This window comes from Grammomys surdaster, unplaced genomic scaffold, assembly GCF_004785775.1.
Source record: "Grammomys surdaster isolate TR1022 unplaced genomic scaffold, NIH_TR_1.0 170, whole genome shotgun sequence".
In the NCBI taxonomy this organism is placed as follows: domain Eukaryota; kingdom Metazoa; phylum Chordata; class Mammalia; order Rodentia; family Muridae; genus Grammomys; species Grammomys surdaster.
In genome coordinates, this window is record NW_021604618.1 from 7,630,306 (window position 1) to 7,638,644 (window position 8,339).

The following is an 8,339-nucleotide window of genomic DNA, read 5'->3' on the forward strand; positions in this document are numbered from 1 at the left end:
AGAATTAGAATGCAGACGTCTCTTTAGGGGAGTAGGTTTTAGCCTACTGCACACAGTAGTCAACAAAAAAGTCTTGTGTTTTCCTGGTCATTATTCATAGTCTTGTACTTTACTTTAGCACCAATGCCTAGTGCCTGGCTCCTGTCAGATCCAAAGTAAATACTTATTGAAAAGATAAACAAACTCCCCAGAGAAAACACCATGTTCATGCTGAAGAGCCATTGTGATGTCTCTTCCTTTTTAATTTGCTGGGTTTGTTACTAGTTTCAGGGGTTACTAAAAGGCATTTCCTTCTTGTCTTTCTTCTACCTCTACTCAAATACTTATCCCCACAAAGCTAAGAAACTAAAACACTCCCACAGTGCAGTGGTTAGAGTGGAGACAGTTCCTGGTTACGTGCTGTCCATGTTGAGGCTGACTGAATGAAGAAGTGTCCCACCTCTGCCCTCTGCTCTGCTCTGCCTACACTCCCTGACAAAGCAATGTTAAACCCATGACTCTGGGAAGGGGACTCTGCCATCTCATCCTCTCTCTTCTGCCATATGAAACATGGATAAGCCACACCCAGAGGCTGAGCATCCAAGATAGGCTGTATTACCTAGACTCCTGCTTAAAAGTCCTTGCACGAGACGCAACACTTAATTCCATTCCATTGAGTTAACAACTGAACCTCCCCAGTGGCCAGTTTAGAACAGCAAAGACATGCTCCAATACCTTATCTGATACATGCACACACATATAAACTCATGCACAGAAACTCTGCTGGTGGATTGTGGCCTCAACACAAGTATCTATGCTGCTCAGTCCACTCAGGCCCATGAGAGAGTAGCTCTTTGCCATTCTTCGTTTAGCCTGTGGTGGGGCTATCCGTGAGCACAGAAATGCATTGAGTTCCTAATGTGTGCAGCAGGTTACAAGCCGAGGACTCAAGAAATGTGTAAGAAAGGCGTAAGACAAAGCCATGAAGCCTGAGTTAGGGCTCCAAGTGGTGATACAGTCAGTATATTGATTGGTCACCCAATACCTGATGTTCACCCTCTATGGATGAGTCATGAAGCTATCCTACTGGGCATCTTGTTCAAATAAGAACCAGAGTTTCTTTTTTTTAATTTTTTATTTGATATTTTATTTACATTTCAGATGTTATCCCCTTACCCCAATCCCCCCACTCAGAAACTCCCTATCCAATCCCCTCTCCTCCTACTTCTATGAGAATGTACCCCCACCTACCTCCCCTACTCCCACCTCCTCACCCTCGAATTCCCCCCCACTGGGCGTCCAGCCTTCATGGGACCAAGGATCTCCTTTCCCACCTATGCCGACAAGGCCATCCTCCCCTACATATACAGCTGGAGTCATGGATCCCTCCCTATGTGCTCCCAGGTTGGTGGTTTAGACCCTAGGAGCTCTGGTTGGTGGGTATTGGTGCTCTCCTCATGGGGCCACAAACCCTTTCAGCTCCTTCAGTCTTCTCTCTAACTTTTCCATTGGGAACCCCTTGATCAGTTCAATGGCTAGCTGTGAGCATTTCCCTTTGAATATGTCAGACTCTGGCAGACCTCTAAGGACACAGCTATATCAGGCTCCTGTCAGCATGCACTTCCTGATATCCACATCAGTGTCTACCTTTGGTGACTGCACATGGGATGGATATCCAGGTGGAATGAGAACCAGAGTTTCTTATGCCACAAGTACTGAGTTGACCAAATCAACAACCCCCTGTGTACACTGAATAAAGGCAACATTTCATGTGTGAGTTGTGCTCACCTTTCTAAGATACTCAACCTGGAAGACAGAGCTCAGGTTAAATTTCTATGTATATTCCTACCCATCGCTAGAGACTTGCAACCCAGGTATGAATCCAGGAGTGAACCAAACTGACAGGGAACCATACCCAGCCTAGGCCTTTCCAACAGAGAATAGCCATACATCAGTTTACCTATAGCCTGGAGATGATCGATATACAAAGAAATAATATAGAAGCAGATAAGTGTCCAGTAGTGGGAAACACTATGAGAAGACTAAAGTAAAATGGAGATGCTGAGGATAAAGGAGGCAACCATGTTACATGATGCCAAGAGTACCATTATCCATGGGGTGAACAACATGGTCACTTTGACAGGAGGGTGTCCAGGAAAGCCACCCCACAAAAGAAAGGAGTAGATACGATATATACATCACAATGAGAGAAGTCACTGCCATGTGTAGTTGGCTTCACACAAGGGCTCTGGGGAACATACATGACAGATAAGGTCTTAGGGTCATGCCTGAGAAACTAGGGATATGAGGATATGAGGAATTCTAGCCAGCATGCGAGGTCAGCCACAAGTAGGCGGCATGGGGACCATGCTGGTAAAAGAGGCCCAGCCCCTAGTCTTGATAATGATGATGGTCTTTCATGAGATTTCCCAGCGTGGATCTGGTAGAAACTCTAGCTGGGTAGTATGCTCATGGATGATACTAGAAAAAAAATTGCCCAAAGAAATGTAGGAAGTACTGGACTGAGCAAAATTAAACAGATTCCTTCTCTGGAAGACTTCACAGAAGCTTTAATAGGCTAATATGCTTTGTGAGTGCCAAGTAGAAATTGTGGGTGGCAGTTTCTACCCACACAGTTGCCCAAGGAAAGTGTTCTTTGAACAGTAGCTGGGGCTGTTGTTCCCTTAGTGGGGAGCGAGAGGTAAAGTAGACAGAACCAGAACAGATGCATAGTTAAATAAAGCTGAGAAAGGGGCAACGCCGATTGAGAAAGAGAGCCGTATGGAGCATCCCAAGGCAAACAGACTTCCACAACTGCCTAAGTCCCAGCTGCCGTGGAGTAAGCCTGCCTATGGCCATCCCCCAAGGCCTGGCTTCACCCAAGCTCCAGTGGTAACCTATGAGTCAGCCTCCCTCAGGGCCAAGTTTAGCCCTGACTGTCTGGCTAAGGTGGTTGTCTGACCTCCCTAAGCCTCCACTTACCCTTCTATAAAAATGGGGATGAAAATATTGCCCTCCCTCTCTAGGTGGCACGAGGCTAGATAATTACTATTTGGCAGGGTGCTGAGGTGCTGACAAGCTCTGTCTGACACACTTCTCCTCTGCTCCTTGGGACGCGGAGCCTCACCTCCCTAGGAGTCCACAGGTAGCACACTCAGGCCAGAGCAACGTGCACCAGGGAGCAGGCATCTGTCTGCTCGTCTCTCCCTCTCTTATGAACCACCAGTGAGAGTCAGAGTCTTGCCTAACCCTCTTGCTGACAGCTGGCCATTGTGGAGGTGCAGGAGCCAGCTGAAGGCTGCCATTCCAGGACCCTGCTCCACCTGGGAGGCTGCTTAGGGCCGGGCCACCCAGAGGAGGTGCCACCTGCCTGGAAGCAGTCATGCAGTGTCCATCTCCCTGAGGAGGAGGGGCTCATGCCCATCCAGCCAGGGCCTTCACAGGGCAGGGACATGACATCAGATCACCTGAGTGCAGTCCAGCCTGGCAGGACAAACGAACTGAGGTAAGTGCTGTCAGTGTATATCTGAATGTGCTGAGACAAGAGGGGACCTTGAGGGACTGTCACTCTGTGAGCACAGCCAAATTTGTCCCATTCCTTCCCTAGGGAGGAAAAGAAGGGTTCCCCCAGCAAATGCTGAGGAAACTCAGAGGCTCTTACACATGCAACTGACTCCATCAGTTCATGGCCGCCCCTAAAGGCTTGGCCCCTCCTCAGAGGGTGTGTTTGGTGGTCTTTTCTGAGTAACTTTTCTCCCTCCAGCCTAACATTGGGATTCATTTTGACTGACCTCAACAGAATGGGAACCGACACGGGGTTAGCAAAGATGTAGAGTACAGGACACACTTGCAACTGGGCTGGAGTCCCTTGGAGACAGTTCTGCGTGTGGTTCAAAAACAGAAGGGTGTAAAATGAATCTCTGTTGGGACTTGTGTGACACGGAAATGTGGACGCCTTCGGGTGCAGAATGGAATTCTAGTGCTGCGTTCTGCCGTGGGCAGGTAGCGGCTCCCATTCCCATATGGTTGGCTTTTCACTGTGATTCTGTGTCTGTGGACACACATCGTGTTTCTTAGTACATGTGCGCCTCCTGCTTGGCTTCAGAGCATCCGCTTAGAGAGTGAGCTTCTGTTTCTTTCAGTGGCTAAGTCAATGCTGTAAAATGCACTTGACAGAGCTAAGACCTAAAAGGGTGTCGATTCAAACCTCCAGGCCCTTGCTTTTGTAGCAATCCAAGATCTCTTCATTCCTAGAAACTGTAGGAACAGAGGATGGATTCAACAAGAGGACACCAGCCTTGTTTAAAATCGGTGACTGTCTTTGGCCCTAGCGTGCTACCAAGTGACCTGTCACTGTCAAAGGAGCCATGTGAAGAATCTCCGGCATGTCGTTAACCTCGTTCCAACATGTAATTAGCCCAAAAGGCCTCCCCACTGCCTCCATTCAGCATTACATCATAAAGAATTAGATACTTTACTGTTCAGAGGATACCAAGAAGACTTGAAAGAGTTAATTATGGCTCACCGGAGTCTGTCCCCAAGATCCCAAGACCCAGACATTAAACTGTTTATTTTCAAATGTCAATCTTCAAATCAACGTGTGAGGCAGCTTCCTCCATTGGATATCTGAGGCTGTCACTGGTTAAGGAGGGAAGTAACTTGATTGCGCCACCTTTGGTGGGGGCCATGATCTTTTCTGGGGTCTTAACTGCACGGCTCTGGAGATGATAGGAAGGCTGGAAATCTCCTTTCCCTCTTGGTTCCATGGAGTGAATCCACCTAGAGTCATTTCTAATCTCTAAGCTAGAGAGAGCCAGCAGTGTGGTCAGAGTTCAAAGGGAGTTCAGCTCTAATCTGGATGTGACCATCTGAACCAATCTAACCATGCAGGCTCTGAGGACATTATTATCACTCAAGTGTAATGACAGATAAAATAGTTTTATTAATCAGCTTCCTAAGGGGACTGCATTTATCTGATGGCTGGTGTGAGTAATGTGGGCGCTGGGAGAGGAGGAGTCTATGCCAGAATGGTTGAATGTGTGCGGAGGATGCGAGGTGCCGGCAGCGGCAGATGCAGGAGAGAGTGTGGCTGGAGATCTAGCTAGGTGCTCATGGGTCAGGTGAGAAGAAACAGTGTATGGGAGGCAGCACAAAGGTGAATGTATGTGTGTGCTCAGGCCGATACAGCTAGGCGTGAGCTCATGCCTGCTTTTCCATTGCACCTTGCCGTTAGTTGTGATACTTTTTCCCTCCCTGCCCCCCCAAAAAGATGTTCATATTAGTATATAGCTGGAGTGACAGGGCCCCCAATTTGTAAATTACACCTACAGGTGACTTCTTTGGCCACAAACAGTCAGCCAGGTTTTCACATCTTATCTCCAGACCTTTCTTGGCTTATTAAGTATCAATCATCTTAAATCAGTTTGCCGGCTGTGTAGGATCCAAGAAGGACAGAGCTCCTCCTAAGCATCTCCTGACCAGGGTTTGACCAGACCTAAAGTCAACCCCACTCTGTTCTGAGATGTGAACTCTGTGGGCACGGGTCCTAAAGATACCTCAATAAGTCTATCAGGCTGTCTCTTGGTACTGCATGGGATGGGTAACACTCCAAGACTAGGTTCTGCCAATAGCGAGGCCAAGGGCTAACCAACTGCCCAGATATTCTGGCATATAAACAGAGCCAGCCTGGTCACCTCTGACCTTTCTTCCCTGTCCATTCAAAACACTGGGCGCCTGGACCAGCTTTCTCAACACATGGCCTATAGCTCCTGGCCAATTATACAACTCAACACTCGATTTGGCTGGAATGCTTGACTTTAATTATCCCCCCACCCAACTCAGAGGTCCTTGTGCAAAATCTGCCCTCTGGCTTTCACATAGCCCAAAGTGCAGCTGCAACCTGGAGTGGACACAGCCCGAGAGCCAGAAAGCCAAATGACGGTTTCCTGTAGAGACAGGTGGCTTCCATCTCCCATGGGCAGGTGCAGAAAGGTGAGCTCGCAGAAGTCCCACCCATGGGACTGTCAGAAAGATGTAAGTAGTGACAGCTGGGTTGGTGTAGCCAAATGGCAGATCTTTTAGATACTCTATAGTGACCTATTGTGATTAATGGACTTTCTGTATTCCCAAAAGGGCACACTGGCACGCAGAAGGGGGAAAAAGCAGGGTAGGTGGAGAAACAAATATTTTACAAAATTCCTGCTCTGGTTAAGTTAAATAAGGACCACTGACCAAATGTGATCACCTTCTCTTAACCATGACCACATGGTCGGGAGAATGTCTACCCACATTGAAAAATGCATATATCTGTGCTGTTCAAACTGATCTAGTAGACAGTTGAAACTGTTTTTATCATGGTTATTAGCAAACCTCAGGCTATAGGCTGATTAATATCCTCATTGCAATAATAGTCTATTGAACATTTAGTATGTATCAGGTACTGGGCTCAGTGCTTCCTGTACTACAATAGTTCATTCTATTATCATTTTTAGATGCATTTTATTTATCTATATGAGTCTTTTGCATGCACGTATTTGTGTGTACCACATGTGTGCCTGGTGCCATGGAGGCCAGAAGAAGACATCAGAACCTCTGGAACTGGGGTTACAGACAGTTGTGAGCCATTATGCAGGGGCTGGGACCCATACCCAGATCCTCTCCAAGAGCAGCAAGTGCTTTTAACTGCTGAGCCATCTCTCCAGCCCCCATTTTCTTCAACTGTCTTCAAAACCCTATGAAATAACAATTTCTTTTCAGACAAAGAAACTGAGGTTCAAAGAGATCCAAAAATTCTGTTGCCAAGTTGGTAACACTGACATCTGAACTCTTAGCCTCAAAGCAGATGTTTTTTCTATTCCTAGTTTTTCCTCAAGTGCCTTGCTATCTGACGTCTACTCTTAGCAAGGCCATGGCTGCCTGTCTAACAGTCACACCTCCAGAGAATGGTCAACCCAGCCCATATCTCACTGGTTCCCACAAGCTAGAGGGATAACTGTCCTTCAAAATGGAACCAAAGCCTACCCACTTGCTTTCACTCCTTGAGGAATTAAAACATGGTTCATAGGGAGAGATGCAGGCAACAGTGGTGGGTGGGATTCTGAGGACACCTGGCTTTACTTGAACTTTAGTTTCTCAGAGATAACATCCATAGATATGGACCCTGGGCTCCTTACTTGGAGCTAGCCACACCCCTAACAAGATCTCCCTAGGTTTATGAGTTCAAAATACAAATGTGGCCATGATGAGGGGAACTTGTCTGGTGAGGCCAGTGGGCCTCTCAGAGGTAAGGGCCCTCCAGATTTATCAGTAGCAGGAACCCTCAGTCTCCACTTAGGACATAATGGCAAACTCTGTGATAAGAACACGCCAGAAAACTTCAGGATAGCTTTATAAAGCAACATAATGCCTGCTTCCTTGCACAAGTCTGCCCTCCCATTCAGCCCCTAAACAGAACTAACCTTAGGAAAGTTCAGGGAATAATTCTTATCTTTGAACTTTAGTTATTCATTCATTTTATTTGAGACAGGGTCTCACTATGTAGCCCAGGCTGACCTCAAACTGGTGATCCACTGGCCTCAGCCTCCTGAGTGCTGGTTTGACTTGTGCCATCATGACAAGACCTTTGAAACATTGTAATCGAAAACATATACAATGGTGGAGGAAAAATAATAAGAGGTCAGTGAGAAAATATTATTTCGAAATCGGTAAAAGAAACAATTGAATTAAAAACAAAACAAAAACAAACAAAAAAAAACCCCAACAACTCCCTAATGAGCAATAGTTGATAAAGATTAAAAAAAAAAAACACTCGTGGTCGTAAGACCAGAACCCAGGACATTGTGACCCACTGTCAGCTTGCTGCCTCGCACGTGTTTCCCCCTAAAGACTGATGAAATCTGAGGTTCTTCAATACTGAAGCCTTCTCGAAGTGGCAAGACCCATCTTTTTGTCCACAGAGGAGGCGTATTGAAAACCTCACCCAGTACTTCCTGCGCCAGCCCTCTGTGACTCGGAAGTACTAGAGTTAGCCACACTCCTTCTCTCCCCCTTTGTACGTAAACAAGATCCTCCGTTAAGCCTCAGACTGTGCGCAGTGGTCAGAGGCCTGGGCTCTGAGCTAAGGAATCTTTTGGAGGAAATTCTGGCTCTGCTGCTTAGTCGATGACCTTCTACAAATCACAGAAGCTCAGTGAGCCTCCGGTTCCTCTTCCATAAAATACGCATAATAACAACTTCCACTCCTACTACGATTAAACCTGAGGCATAATAACAATCCATTTTTAGCAGGTCATCACAGTCCCTCATTGTCCAGTCGGACTATCAAATCTCACTGAGCCTCCCCTTCTCTCACGTCCGACAAC

The 8,339-nt window shown here is 46.8% G+C and overlaps 1 protein-coding gene across 1 annotated transcript in view; it reads left to right on the forward strand.

The window, feature by feature from the left end:
• Positions 1-3,460: 3,460 nt before the first annotated feature.
• Elf5 (E74 like ETS transcription factor 5) overlaps positions 3,461-8,339 on the forward strand; it is a 39,883-nt gene continuing 35,004 nt past the window's right edge. The window contains exon 1 of the mRNA XM_028767085.1: positions 3,461-3,484. The gene's annotated coding sequence lies outside the window, so the exon portion shown is untranslated. The remainder of the gene's footprint in view (positions 3,485-8,339) is intronic.